This window comes from Salminus brasiliensis, chromosome 14 (assembly GCF_030463535.1).
Source record: "Salminus brasiliensis chromosome 14, fSalBra1.hap2, whole genome shotgun sequence".
NCBI lineage: Eukaryota > Metazoa > Chordata > Actinopteri > Characiformes > Bryconidae > Salminus > Salminus brasiliensis.
In genome coordinates, this window is record NC_132891.1 from 31,373,689 (window position 1) to 31,390,327 (window position 16,639).

Here is a 16,639-nt window from a genome sequence, read left to right on the forward strand (position 1 = left end):
CGTGATTGGTGAACTGGCTGTGCTGAATTGCCCACTAGGTATGTGTGTGTGGACTATCGCTCTGTCCAGGGACTATTCCTGCCCCCTGCCCGATGGGCTCCAGGCCCACCGCGACCCTGACCAGGAAGAATCTAGTAGTTCAAGTGTTGGCCAACGTAGAGGGCTAGCTAAGCTAAAAACTGAAGTGGGTCCTATATTGCATACCTTGCGAGCTAACTGTGATGAGGGCATTTGTTCCCCAGTGATAGTACATATGTTATATGTGGCTGTGTTGGGAGAAAGCACGCTTGCCTTCTGCAGGAAAAAATGGAAAATTATATGCATGTGTGTTAAAGCTAATATAGTTAATTTCCTAAACACAACATACAGTACTAATCATCTTATATGAGGTTTGGTTGGTATACCAGTGACTATCAAGAACGTCCATTTAGTGTGAAGATTAGGACTGTATATCATTGCTTTTTATTGGTATAACCATATAGTCATCTGATATATGGTCATATATACACATACTGTACATCAGGACTGGTCATATATATATATATATATATATATATATATATATATATATATATATATATATATATATATATGAATCATTGTTGCTGTCACGCAAATACCTTGTATGTTGACTTTTGCCGTTTTTAATTTTTTGACATAATGTCATGCACATTTTCCTTGATGAACAATTCCTTGATGAACAGACCAATAGAAATGCTCCAAAATGCTCCAAAAAACTCTTTCCGCATTGACTAACATTAATGAAAGTTGTTTATTTTGGAGATACAAGGTGTTTTTTGTGTGACAGCGATGATATATTGGATTAAAAATGTATGTTTGATTGGCAGGTAAATACAGATATGTACATATGTAATAAACAATAAACATCAATGGTAGTCTGTATGTTATATCTGTATGATACATATCATATATTGTTAAATATATATGTTACACATATGATCCCTGCAGTTTCAGAGCTTATAGTCATACACTCTGAGTAAATCACAGGTTCAATGTAGGTTCTACATTGTACCAAATGGGGTTCTGCTAGAAACCATCTGCTTTTAGAACCATCTTTTATAAAGGCTCTTTACAGAGGTTTGAACTTTTGATCTTTGGTGAACTTAGCAATGGGGTTTTAGGAGGCATCTCACGTTTACAGGCCAAGCCATGAGTGTGAGAACCACCCGTCCACAAAGAAATAATAGTAAAAGAACAACTAGAAGGTATAAATCATATGCTTTTGCTTGCAATGTTTGTTGAAGAGGTCTATTTCGGAAATCAAGGCTTCTATAATGTGTAACCTCGGAGAATCAATGGTGCTATATAAAACATCGCTAGCATCAACGTGAAGCCAAAATAGCTTTACAAATCCCTGATTTGTGGCTTCAGGGCACCATAATGGTGGACGTAGGTGGCTGACATGGTTCGCAGAGGTGGGCGCCTGCCAGTAATCAGAGAGATGGGACTTCCCAAGCCTTGATTCCGCGCACCCACCCACCCTACTCACCCACCTACAAACACGCACACACACACACACACGCACGCATACACAAACACAAAAAAAACAGCTTGCTATTACAGAGACCACAGTGGTTTGGGATCCAGCTCATTCCAAGCTAAACACCCACTCTGGCTTACTTTCCCCGTGCATAGTTTAGGTCACTGGGTTTTCTGCACGTTTCCAAAGGCCCGCTTATGTGTGTGTTCCGCTCGGCCTCGCTCGCCTTTGCTTCATCTCTTGAAAGATATAATTATACCTTGTACTGTAACTGCCTGTGTGTGTTTTTTTTGTTTTGTGTTTTTCCTCAGGATCGCTCGTCCCCTCTTGCACCTTTGTGGCCTGAGCCATCTATTTCTCATCCCCTGCTTTGCATGACCCAACTCTGACCACAGGAAGTCTCACACACCCCCATAGTGACCCACTAAACTATTCCTCATCCGTCCATGTAAATCCCGCCGGGTGCCCCACACTGTTCCTTATACTGCATACTGATGTTGTAAACTGTCTTCCGACGCGTCGGAGTGCCGCTCAGCACTGTACCAACCTTCAACATACCGAACAAACACGCCGGTTTCTCAAATCCGTGGAAAAAACCTTCTGAGCTAATTGCGATGAGGACATTTGTTTCCTTGGTTTGTGGTCGTGTTGGGAAAATTCATGCTCGCCTTCTGCTGGGAAAAATGGAAAACTATGTGCATGTGTGTTTCAGCTCATTTCGTTAATTTGCTAAACACAACATACAGCAGTTTACTGTGTCAAACAATATATGCCATACAAGGAGGTACCTACTGTACGTCCATTCAGCCAGTCTTCCCTTATGGGTTTCGGTTGGGAGTACAGTGACCATCATGAAAGTCCATTAAGTGTGAAAATTAGTGCTGCACATCATTGCTATTCATGGGTATAGCCATATGGAAATCGGACATATGGCCATATACTGTATGCACATATATATATTATAAAGGATTACATGCACATACAGTCACATGAAAAAGTTAGGACATCCCATGAAATCCTTTGCCGTTTTTAATAAATTTGGACATTTGGACGTTTGATATTCCTCAAATATCAAAGTATTAAGAGTTGGAGGTAATATAACTAAAAAATGAAACGTCTTCAAAAGAACCTCCACCACATTTATTACTACTCAAAATGTCTAAAATTAGAAGCAGGTGCAGCACATCATCTACAGATGTTCAGAACATGGTTGGAGAGGATTATTCTGGAGGAGTCTGTCTTATTTAAACCTCAGTCATTTAGTCTGATCTGCTTTTGGTTGTTGTTGAAGTGAGTGGTGAAGATTGCCATCACGGCCAGATCCGAAGAGCTCTCTGAGGCTTTAAGGGTGAAGGTTGTAGATGCAGATGCAAAGTCTGAGCAGGGATTTCAGAAGATCTCAGTTAGAGTTAGAGATCGGTCGTCCACCATCCGCTAAGTCATTTACAAGTGCAACAACTGCCAGCCTGGCCAGGTCAGGCCAAGGGCAGAGCACAAAATGCATAAAGAAGTCTCCAACAATCTTAAAATGTCAGAGGACATGTTTGCTGTGAACCAGTCGCTAGAACCTAGATCAGCTGTGAAGTATGAAGGTGGAAATATCATGGTTTGCGGCTGCTTTTCTGCAGTAGGGTCTGGAGAGCTCTCCAACATAGAATCCACAAGGAATTCTTTATGGTATCAGAGGACGCTTGAGGAAGATGTGAGACCATCTGTCAAAAATCTAAAGCTGAAAGAATTCTGCGTGGAGGAGTGGGAAAAGCTTCCTCCCAGTTAATGTCAGAGAGTGGTAGATCATCATAGGAAACGTCTAACTGAGGTCTAACTGAAGTTATTTCAACCATAGGGGAAAATGGGTGTTCTAACTTTTTTAACAAATGATTTTTAAAGAGATTTCTTCAAGTGTATGACTTTAGTTATATTGCCTCCATCTCTTAATCCTGTGTAAATGAAGATCAAATGTCCATATCTCCATATCTTTAAATATATATAAAGAAAAAAGAAAAATGATTTATTGGGATGTCCTAACCTTTTTACATTACACTGTATTTGTCTAGAGGCAACAATAATAGAGTCTCTTTGGACATAAAATTAGTCCCTGGCATTTTTGCCACTGCTGGTAGACCTGTATGACCGTACACTGCCACACACCTACACCTGTGCACCTATTCTTAATCTTGGAGTCCCGTCACACACCGCACATCTGCAGTAGCCTTTTTTTCTTTGTTTGTTTGTCCAGGGAGCTTATATAATACATATATTACATATCTGTATTATGAATGTAGTTTACTTATATGTTTACTACATATATGAGCACAATGCTCTTTGCTATCTTAATCCCCGCCAACAGTCTATTTTCACTGTGTTGTTTAAATAGCAGCTGTGTTTGTGAATATATCTACGCTGATGGGCGTGGTGGTCTTGAAATGAGGTGTGTTCAGGTCAATTTCTGGCATATTGCTGTCTTGGCAACAGAAAACACAGGTGGCGCTCCACTGACTAAAAAAACAGCCTAGGTGGCAAGGATGTCAACAGTCAGACGTTCATTGCTATCTTGGTAGTGAATTGTCAACAAAGGTGCGTGCAACCCAACGAGCGTACACCCCTCTGCTTTGCAAGCCACTAAAGTCAGACCACACCTGGCTCTTAAAGGGAATGGTATGTGACATGCTGATTGGTTTATGGCATGTCGTGCCCCCAAAACACACCTATGATTAATTAACAGGCTTAGTACATGCCATGACATGTGTGCATACATGGCCATGCAGTTTACACTGAAGAAAGTCAGTCCTAGACCTTGCTTGTTTCAGATCTGCACATCATTTCCACATGAGATAAATAGTAGGTAAACATCTGTAAATTCAATGCATTGCATTTTTTTTTTTTTTTTCAGTGCTGGTATCATGTGTGTGTGCTTCATTGTGCAACAGCCCAGGCTGGGCAGGCCGGGGTGAGGGGTGAGTGATAGGAGGGCCGCTCCGCTCTCCCCCCTGCTTAGGCCAGAAAACCACAGCAGTTAGCATGAGCATCTAGCGAAGCCTTTATCAGTGCTCAGCAGAGCTTCCGCCGCCCGACATCCCCCTTCCCTCTGTCTTCTCTCCTTTTACTGCCACACACATACACACACCACAAGTGCACCGCTGCCCTTACCACACCCTGTGACACACACAAACACACACACACACACAACTGATGAAGCACAGCCGGGACAACAGCCCTCACCTACACAGCCTGAGCCGCAACAATGATGCCGGCCTCCATTGTTTCTTCGGGCAGCACAACTAGGTTTACTAGGCACACTTAGATTGTACCTACTCTCACTGGCCATTTTATCAGAAACACCTATGCTGCCCAAACTGTTTGTCCAGGAGGGCCTGAGTGTAATGTTTGGAGTGGGCTGAGGGCCAAAAAGGAAACCTACACTGTCAAACAGTATGCACTAATATTGCAACTTACCCCATAGGTGGGGTTGATTGTAACAGATGGAGGGGCTAGTTGGTTTAACAGCTGCTCAAAAGTCTGGTAAAGTGAAGTCTGGTAAAAGTCAATGCAGTCCTATGTTGTTTGGGCCAAATGAGCTTTCCGGCCTAAATACAGAGCCTTGCAAAAGTATTCAAAAGTATTAAAAATCAACAGATTAGTCTGGATTACTTGCTTCTCGCACAAATATTCAACCTCTTCAAACTAGTACTTGGTTGAACCACCCTTTGCTTCAATAGCAGCTCTAAATATGTTAGGGTAAGGTTCTACCAGCCCTTTCACCCATTCTTCATGACATCAATAGTACATTTCTGATTAAAGCAACATTATGCAACATTTTTGCCATAAAATACCAGCTCCAAACTCACTGTGATGCTTCACTGACTTGAAAAAGGGAGAACAGCATCGCTGTCGTTGCTACTCCAGGCTCGGTATGCTGCTAACTGCTCTATGCAACTTTGGAGAAGTGGTCAGGTCATCACACAAGAGAGCTGTGTAATGCTGCATAACCCTCAGTCAAATTTGTGTAAAATCCTGTAATATTACCCTACTGTCTTAGTTGACTGTCTGTATCTCTCAGCTTGTCCAGAAAAATGCGTCCTTTAGTGGTGGCTCAAAGCGCAAATTACACTTCCTGCCAGTAGGGGGAGCCCAGGAGTTAGAAATGTCAATTTTCCATATTGTTGCTTTAATACGTGTGTAATTTTCCAAATTTACAATACATGTGGGGAAATGTGGATGCATTTCTTTGTGGTAACACTGTGTTAAAACTAACCCTGCTGTGTGGAGGCTGTACTTCCTTGCCTCATTGGTTATTTACATGCTTTAAAACAGTGCTCTACTACAGCCACCAAGAGGCAAATGAAAATTATATAGGACTATATATAAACAACGTTGATATCAAAAAAGAACTTATGATGAAAATAGTCATTTCATATTTTATGGTGGAACGTCTTCAGGGTGATGTTTGGAAAATCTCTTTTGAATACAGTAGAAGCTCACAGTTGTTTTTGCCATGCGAATATTTGACTTTGACCAGTTTAACTACACAAACCCCAGAGTAAGTTTGTGCCCCGCTCTCCCCTACACAAATAAACAAGGTGGTCGGGTTGCAATTCATTAGCCTTGCACTTTCGCACGTCACCACAGAACAACTTGGATAAACTTGGGGCATTTTTTTCTTCCATAATGTCAACAACTGTTGTGTTTAAACACCACAATGGTTGCCTCACACATGAGGCTCAGTGCCTTGCCTTTGAGCCTTTAGAACGCCAGTGGTCTCGCAGTGGCCTTTCGGATATTAGCAGCTTATAACTCCTAGCTACACAAAAAAAATATTTACATGATTCATATGGGCCAAGTGGTGGCAAAGGAAGAAAGTGTGTATAGGGACTATAGGGAAACTAGGGAAAGCAATTGTGCTTTTTCTGTGTACATATGTTATCATCTTTAATCTATAATGCTGAGTTTCATTTGAACTGGGATGTCGGAATTTACAAATTTTAAGAAATTTCAACTGGAATGCTCCCACACAGTCAGGAGTCAAGAGAGCCTCATCAACCCTGAGTTTAAAATCCAATATGGCCGCACTGCACATCAACAGTAATAAAATACCATATATGCTAATGCCAACCTGGGACATGAAAAAGGGAACATATTCTGATATAGATTGATAGATACTTTATTGATCATGAAATAAATTTAGCAATTTATGTTACATTTGCCATAAAACACCAGTAAAGGATTGTCCAACCAGTTGTGATAAACTCCGAAGTCTTTAGCTAACTGTTTTTGGAAATAGTGAAATAGTGAAGCGTGGTCTAATTAGGGTGTGATGTCATTCCCATCCCTGACATCTGATTTCTGAGGTAGATGGAACACAGCATATTGTCGTTGTCCAATGAAAAACATGCATCACCACAATGGTGACTTTACAAGTGAGGGCAAAAGACATGCTCTTAACTGTGAATGGAAGTCAATGTAAAGTAAGAGTTTCTAAAAGTAATTTAGAGCATTTCTACAGAAGCAGCTACACAGTTCAAACCATAGAGGACACTAAAAATGGAGATACATGTTTTTCATTGGACAGCAGCAATATATATATTTGTCCAATGATCTCATTGGATGTGGAGATAAGTTGGGGGCTTAGGGCAACATTCTGGCAAGACAAATATTACATCCCAGGGGCTTTGGCCTGAAATCAAGTCAAGTCAAGTCAGATTTATTTGTATAGCTTTTTACAACTGTTGTCGTCACAAAGCAGCATCACATAATTAGTAATTAGTAAAAGACAGAAAAAAAAGAAATAACAAAAGACATGAAAAAGCCAACAGCGACAGTGGCAAGGAGAACCTCCCTCAGAGCTGGAGGAAGAAACCTTGGGAGGAACCAAGACTCACAAGGGGGACCCGACCCATCCTCCTCTGATCAGAACTATTTATAAATTATTGATAAAAGTTACCAAATCAACTATACTGTTGAACTGCTCTGATCATAATCATAATATAATAATCATGGTGTAGGTGGCAGCTGGGCAATCTTCCAGCAGGTCGGGCTGGGTGGCCATTTACTCTGAAAGGGTAAAAAGAGAGAGAGAGAGTTAGTTCTGAAGAACTTGTTGCTATGAACAATCTTCCGGGTTCTCAACTAACCAGATACATTATTTTGGTAATGGACCATTCTCAGCACAGTGGTGTGTCCCATATGGAAATTGGATCAATATATTGTATCGATATATAGATTTCAAATATATGACATTTATGAAAATATATGGAATTATGGAAAAAAACTAGTCCCTGTAGAGAAATACTGCCAACAGAATAGGACTCTCTGGAGCAGATAAACATGAACCTGTTGGCCAGGTGTGGGCTAGAGGGGTATAAAGCCCCCCAGCATTGAGCTGTGGAGCAGTGGAAGAACTGTGTTCTCTGGAATGATGGTTGGTGCTCCATCCAGTACTTTTGGGATGAGTTGGAGAGTTGAAGTGGGGTAGGGATCGTCCAACATCCTGACCTAACTATTGCTCTTGTTGCTAAATGCAACCAAATCCTCACAGCAATGCTCCACAATGTAGTAGAAACCCTTACCTGGACAGAAGAGACAGTTAATTCAACAACAGCAGGATAAACTCTTGTTAATACATTTGATTTCGGATAAAACAATGAATGAGTAGGCGTCCCAATACTTTTGTCCATATAGTGTTTCAGCTTTCAGCATCTTTTAACATATACAAACATAAGTACACATACATATATTTATATATACTAAATAATATGTATTTATTTATTCATATTGTCTCAATGGCGCTTCTAGGATGAAAATAGTCCATCAACCAAAAAGTATCCAGAAAACAGTGTTCCAGTGGTCAGAAACTGACCGCTGATGAAGGACCAGAGGATGACTAACACAAACAGTGCAAAGCTGTGTTTCCAATAAAGGGGCCAGAAAGTTTTACCCAGTGTTTAAAATCCATTGAAATGCGGCTCATACACTCAGCACCACATACACTGTAATGTGTCACTGCTTTGCTCAGAACGCTCTACCACCCAAGTGATATTTGTATGCGTGGTGGTCTTGAAGGGCTCGCAGTGAGTGCAGATGCAAGGTAGGCCTACCTAATAAACTGACGACTCAGTCCAGGTCTTACTGTATCTGTACACTCGTGTGTATGAAGAGATAAAGACGAGGCATTTCGAAAGGTTTCAGATTATCTGTTCATTTTATCTTGGGCCCTATTGAGACATCGTTACTGTACGCAATATGACTGTGGGTACAGGTTCCTCATTCAGAGTCTAGCAGGTACAACGTTTGCACAATGACAAACATTCTTCAGAAATGGATTCCACTTAACTGCAGCTTCTTAGAAGCGAAGAGCTTGTCACCAACCGTTTAAGGATATTTTTGTACAAAGTTCAGGAAAGGTGCACTCCGGTACTTCGGAAGTGTGAAGCCGAATTTTAGTCTCTAAGGTTCAATTTTGTGTAATGTCATATACTGTCATTTTAGCCCAAACAAACCAAGTGAAAGAAAAAGCAAACATTAAATTAGGCGCATATAATTTTTCTATATACTATAGCATATCAGTATAGGACATAATTATACTATATCAAACGTTCATAATAATATTTATTGTAGTATTCAATGTTATAGTCAACAACATATTGTTGTTGTTGACCAAAAACCTCCATCTCCATTTTTGGCCAAAAAGATTTTTAACTTTTTGACATCAAGTAAATCTGCCAGTTGTTCTTTATTGTGTGTCAAGATTTCATGACATTGACCTCAATCGAAATTTAGCAAATACCCAATTTATATAATTTATATATATATGATAATATATAAAAAAATACTATATGGACAAATACCGTTAAATGTTTCGAATTCAGTACTTACAGCAATATATATATATATATATATATATATATATATATATATATATATATATATACATACATACATATATATTGCTGTAAGTACTGAATTCTAAACATTTAACTCGGCTCTTCTAATGAATCCTTGTACTTTTCATTACTTTTCCAAGAGAAAAAAGTTTCTATTTAAAATTCAGTATATATCAGTTGGACCATATATCAAATATCAGTTTAAAAAGGAAAAAGACAAAAACACAGGAATTTAGCGTTGTACAGTAGGACTACACCATTAGTACCACATTCACCAGTATAGTAGCATGTGGTTTTGAATGTTGAGAGACTGTTTCCATCTTGTTTGTATTCTTTTTAAAATTCATATGTTTATATATGTTTATATATATTATATATATTATATATGTTATAATATATTTTTACCATCCCATTACAGCTTACTAAATAGATCTGTACCATCTGTACAAATCTAACCCCTCCCCCCAACACCCCCCCCCCCTCATCACTTCACCCATGTAATTTTAAAAGAAACCGTTTAAAAGAAAACAAACAAAAAAAAAGCTTACAGATCAGGTCTAATATTAACAGAGAAAACAGCAATAAATTAAATGGAAATTAACAATTAAATAAAAAAAATAAAAATAATAATAAATCAATAAAATAACAGTCATATAAATAATCGTATAAATAATAATACCATATAATTTTATATATTAGCAAAATAATAATATAATAATAATTTGCAAAATAATAATAATAATAATAATAATAATAATAGTACTACTACTACTACTACTACTACTAATAATAATAATAATAATAATAATAATACTGTAGTCCTGGATTTAAGTAGATAAGAAAGCATTCATGTTATTTTAATATACAAAATGACCCTGACACCTTAAATTTGATCTGTCAGAACTCAATATCCTTGAACTTGTTGAAAACTAGAGACTCTTGTACTTTGCCTCAAGTATATTCTTGGCTCTGGCCGTCCGCTGTTACTCGAGTTCCATTTTGGTTCTCGTACTTTCACTAAGTTCCCTTTAGCTTCTCCCTCCAGTTGCACTTTTTACCTCTTTACTTTTGAGGACGTTTTTGAGGACCTCTGAGTCACATTAAACATGAGTAGTACATAAATCAGTCATCACTCATGTCCCTGTCCTGTGTCTTACTCACACTTTTGGCTTTGTTTTAGTCAACAGAAGTCACAGACAAAGTCATAGACAAAGACGCCAGTCATCTGTTGATTAACTGTGGTTTGTCACCTTCTTATGCACATATAACTGTTAACCAACAGCAGTGAAGGCCGACCTCGAGGAAACATTGCGAAGATTGTGTATACATCTACACTTATATATGTCGATTTTACATTTTCTAAAATACAATGATAAAAAAAAACTTCAGTAGAAGAATGAAAAAATCTAGTAGTAGCTCTTTAAACTACTTCACCACAGGGCTGTGGTGGAAACTCTTAGTATATCCACATAAGATATAATATTAGCACTTATTCTTCTCTTTTTGATGGTATGGTCTTGCCATTATTTAATTTATATACTAATAATATTAGGATATACTTCTACAAGATGCTGGAAACATCCCTATGAGATTCTGGTCCATGCTGACATGGCCCAGTTCCTACAGATTTTTCAGAAGAACGTTCTGCTGCAAATCTCCCGTCCCACCACATTCAAAAAGGTACTCTACTGGATTCTGAGGTGTTCTTGGAGGGACTTCTTTTGAAAGGAGACTCGTGACCATGAGCCTGGCAAGTCTCGGTGCCCCTCTGCTCTCTCTCTCCCTAGACAAAGGAACACCTCACGTTTTATACCCTACTACAGGTCATGTGTTGTTGCACTGTTTCCATATATAGGATGTCACTGTCTAACTCCACGAGGGGTGTAAATCAACCGTCACATACTATGGAAAGTATGTCCAACCTAAGCAACCTCCTATATTTGTTCAGTTCATGTATGGTTTTACCAAGTTAGGCCTGGGAATGGATCTCATTCTCCTTTCTCAAGTCTAACCCATGGGCCTCCCCATATCATTTCTCAACTCCATTCCATTTCTTCTACAATTCAGATCCAGTGACCGAGAAGACCACTGAAGAACACTGAACTTATCGTCGTGTTCATGAAACCATGACACCTTTGAGTTTGAGACGACTTCTGCTTTGCATCATGACAACGCGGTGCATCATCATGCTGGAAGCAGCCGTTAGAAGATGGACAAAATGTGGTCTCGAAGGGATGCACATGGTCAGCAGCAGCACTCAAACAGGCGGTGGCATTCAAGAGAGGACTGATTGGGATTAACCCAACTGTTGTATTTATTTCTGCCCAGGCTGGACATGTTGTGCATTCTGACAAGCACCTCAGCTGTAGCGAGTGGTCATGGGAGTTACTGTAGCCTTTCTGTCAGCTTCAACCAGTCTGACCATTCTGTGTTGACCTCTATCGTCATCGAGGCATTTCTGAGTAAACTCCAGAGAAGATGTTGACATGAACATTGCCTGAAGCTCGCACATGCAGGATTTTACGCACTGCACTGCAGCCGCACAATTGGCTACTTAGATAATTGCATAGTATAATTGAGTGAATAGGTGCACAGGTATTCCTAATTTAGTGCTTGGTGATTTAGTCCTGAGACCATCTTCACAATGGCTTGAGTATGTTCTGTTAAAGTAAAGTATTGGACAGTTCTCATGAAAAAAATTGTGGACAGGTAAAAAAAAAAACCTTTTTTAGAATTAAACAGGGCCTGATATATGTAAATGATCTCTCCTCTGGTTGGCTGTCTTGTACTGTGTTGGAATCAAAGAGCGGTCCAGGTTAAAACCAATGTTTCGTAATAAAATTCTTTTAGATAGTTAGAAATCACAGTATAAGGGATCTTAAAGGTTTATCAGGTGACCTTTGACTTCTTCTAGACTATTTTGATGTTTTTCTGGTGGGATAATAAGGTGTCCTACATGAAAACTAAAGGGGCGTAATGATAACCATTCATATTCCCATTAGCAAAATGGAAGCAAAACAAGGTTTGAATCCTAATGGTTTTAATGGGAAGGGTAAACTGTAAACTTCCCAGCTAGATAAACTTTCTTAGAAAGTTTGTCTGTCAATCTGTGTTTCTAGGATTTTTTTATGTTTATTTATTTTTTCCCATCATTGAATTTGGGCTTTTCACATTTGATAGGCATATTTCAATGCATCTTTTAAACTTTTTGTTATTATCAGTGTAAATTCAGAAAATATTCAATGTTTCTATGTTTAAATAAATGTTGTAAATAAATATCATTTATCAGAGTAATATCAGTGTGTTTGACATCTGGAATTGAACCTGATTGGTGTGGCGCAACAGCTAACACCACTGCCTGCCACTGAGCTACCACACCATGTTGGAGACTGGGGTTCGATTCCTGGGTGGCTATGTTGCGCTACACCAATAAGAGTCCTTGGGCCAGACCCCTAACACTACGTTGGCCCACCTCTGTAATACAAGTAACCATGTAAGTCAATAAATCATCAATAAAGACACGGATGGACAGCTTCACTGAAGGCTACCCAGTGCCACCATGCTTCACAAATGAGGTGGTCTGCTATGGTTGTAGAGCGTTTTTTTGATGTCCTCCATCGACTCCTCAGTCCATCATTCTGCTATTGGTTAATCTTCATATCATCTGGTCATAAGACCTTATTCTAGAAATCTCTTGGTTTTTAAATGTACTTACTTAGCAAACTAAAGCCTGGCCTTTCTGTTCTTACCGGTGGTCTGCATTTTGTGGTGAACCCTTTGAAGTGCAACCCTCGAAACCCTCTCGACCCAAAGACAAGAACACTGACACGCCTTTGCAGAGGGTTGATCTGTTCAACAATTTTTTCTTCATGAGTGAAAGTATTTCTTGGTGTTGTCTTACTGTGGTCTCCTGCGGTCTGCCAGGTCTTTTGTTTTTGCAAAGTTCACCAATGCATTCCTGCTTCTTAACAATACACCAAATAGTTGATTGTGGCACACCTAATGTTTTGGCTGGGTCTCTGATTGATTTACTCGCAGCCTTGTTCCTCTGACATTAACACGCCTTTGATCATCACATTGAGAAACATAAGCGACAGACTCCAGATGTAAACGTCACATCTAGAACAAAGTCCAGACCTTTACTTTTTAGCTTTTTTAGATTTCCATGTGGATAAACTGAAGATACAGTGAGATTCGGTTGCCAAAAAGGTAACTTTTGGTCTCATAAAAAGGGGCGACCATGTATAAAAAAGGCTGTAATAGACTGCTGATCATTCTGTAGTTGGCATCATGCCTATGTTAGGAACCCCCAGTCTAAACTGGATTCTCTATGGGAGAAATGAATGGGTGGCACTGTTGCGTTCTGTGGTAAACAAACCTGTTAGAAACCCTACATGTTTTGTCCTGTGTACGAATTTTCCTCTGATTGTCTCTGGATTCTTTAAATCACAAGGTCATTAATAAGCCCAATTCCGAATTTCGCTAACTGCGAGTTAACATTGTTATGTATTGAATCTGCTTAGCCACATAATTCTTCGTAACCTCACCAAAATACTCCACACACACCGGAATACTTTGTCCAAGGTGCTGGCTAAGATGTTCTGGCAAAAGCACAAAAGTACAGTTAAGCTAGGCTACATTGTTTTGTTTTTTTAATAATGCTAAACTAGCAGTTGACTTACTCTTGTGTTAGCTAACCTGCTCGTAGCATGGATGCAGCAATATTCATATTTTGGAACCTTCAGAGGTTTATTCCTCCTCAGTTCACTGAAATATGGACGTACAGTCCATACCCTTGGGCTAATAGTGGCTAATCTGTTAGCGTTATCGTTTAGCCATTGCTTCTTTAGAAACCGTATCAAGTATGACAACTGACCTAGCCATGCTAATGAGTAATCAGAGCACACAACTCTACTTTATTAGGTTTTCATATTAAAGGTGGCAATGTTAGGTTACTAAATTGTATTTTTTGAGGTCTTAGGGATAGACATTTGACCGATATACCAAGGCTTAGTCGTGGAAAATTTCGTGGAATTTTCCTCATTTTATTGAAATAAAAAGTTTGCAATGAAAAAAATGTAACTTGTCTATACGATTTCATAAAAAAAAAAACACATTTGCAAACGTCTCTCTTCAGAACTCTTGTAGTTTAGTCACAGTTTTAATCCATTAATGCCAAGCTTATCCACCTTTCCATTAAACAATGGGGGAGTCATCTTTGTTTACTTCATGTTACAACTTTGTGTTGTAACAGTGTTACGAACACAACACAAAAAAATCTGAGTGTAGTGAAGCACCATGAAGTTGGAGATGCTAAATTTAAAATCACTCTCCATATGGGCCCCGGGTGGTCCATCGGACTAAGGCACTGTCACCATGATCAGAAGATCGCTGGTTCGATGTTCTAGCCATCGGCAGCCGAGGCCTGAGAGAGCACTATTGGCCTTGCTCTCTCCAGGGTGGGTAGATGGCGCTCTCTCCCCACATTGTTTCGCTACGCTGCTGGCCGTTACTGGCGTCTGCAGGCTGGTGCGTTCCCTCCAGATGCGTTGGTTTGTTGCTTTGCTGGCAATGAATGCCTTGACTGTGCACGCGTTGCCTTCACTGGTGATGGGGGCATAGTGTGTGATGGGAGGGGGGAATTACGTATGAGTTGTGTAATTTGCGGTCCATATTAGGGAGAAAATGGGGGGGAAATCATCAAAAAAAGAAAACCCCCCACACACACAGTCCATACTTCTGCTTTTACAGTTTTATGGAGGGAACACCAACACCAGAACATTCTTACCCAGAAAAATGGCTCGGTTATGAAGCTCCTATACAGCGAGGATGTGTTGAGTGCTTGTGATGCTCTTAGCTAGCTAGGTTAGCTCTTAGGCTAATGTCCTACCTGATAACCTCACAAACCTCACAACCAAAATGCCTGTTTTACCGGAGCTTCACTACAGAGTTTCCCATCCAGGGAATGGTAAAAAAAGACGTTTGGACGTGGTTTTGGTGGATGCTTTTAAATGTAGCGCCTTGGACCATAGACGCAGGTCCTCTTCTTCTTAGGATGTGGTGCTCCACAGCAGTCCGGTCTTTTTGTGTTATGATGGAAAGCTAGTTATAGCTCTCTGTCAAGCTTGGTCATTATTAGCAGACTGAAGAAGATGCCTAAGCCTCCTGAGGAAAGCATCTCCACAACTTGATGCTGCCACCCCCATACTTCACTGTTGTGAAGGAGTGATGTTGGTTGAGGAATGAGTCTGAACCACACAATTTGGTCTCATCTGACTACAACATTGTACTCCACATGTTAGCTGGGTCACTCTGATGCTTTCTGGCAAACTCCAGATGTGCTCTGATGTGGTTTAGCCATTGCCTAAATTTAACACAAGGTACAATTACAAATAGAAACGGTCATTTAGATCAACCTCTGGGCTTATTTTAGCCAAGACTCTGAAAAGAATACGTCCAGCTTTTGGAGCTAGTTCAGAAAGTCCCTACCCCTGTACACATGTTAACATGGTGACTTGGAAGTCTTGGAATCATTTATAGGACTCAAAATGAGAGATTTAAGATCGGACACCACAAAACAACAAAAACGAACATCCCTGAAAAAGAAATTTGTGTACACTTTTGAACTTGACGCTGCGGCGTGTATCAAAAGATAGTTTATCTTTTCATCAGGCACATCCAGGCAGCTCGTATTGTGTCCTCTGCAGCACAAAAGGAGCATTTCGAAATACACTTCGTGGTAACCTTGTGAAAACCCAGAGCTCTATTGCAAAACATGCTGGTGAGCCGCTCTACTGCTGCCAAAAGGTTTAGAAGAATCTCCACACTAAGACCTATCTAACGCAGCGATGAAGAGTGCATATAGCCTGGGAATAGTGGCCTTCCCTCACTTTACATATTTGCAACTGTAAAAAAAAACAAAGCTGAAAACAAAGGCGACAAGGGTTATATACAGTTCTGCAGTTTGGTTTGCTTGACATGGCAAACGACCCACTGTAGGTCTCTGAGCAGACCTTGGAAGTCGTATATGTAACCAAAAGGGCTGAGCATGGGCCGAAAGACCTCTGATGTCAGTTTAGCTGGAGTAGTAAATAGATGGAGGGAAAATCCCTTCGGAGATTGGTTTTCACAGTGGTGCTTCCCAGAAGAGGTGACCAGTGCAATTATGACGGCTGCCTGTAGGAGGATCTGTTAAATTAAAAAAAAAAAAAAGAAGGGAGGGGGGGTTGTTTGCTGTTTTGGAGAAGACTCTTGTCAT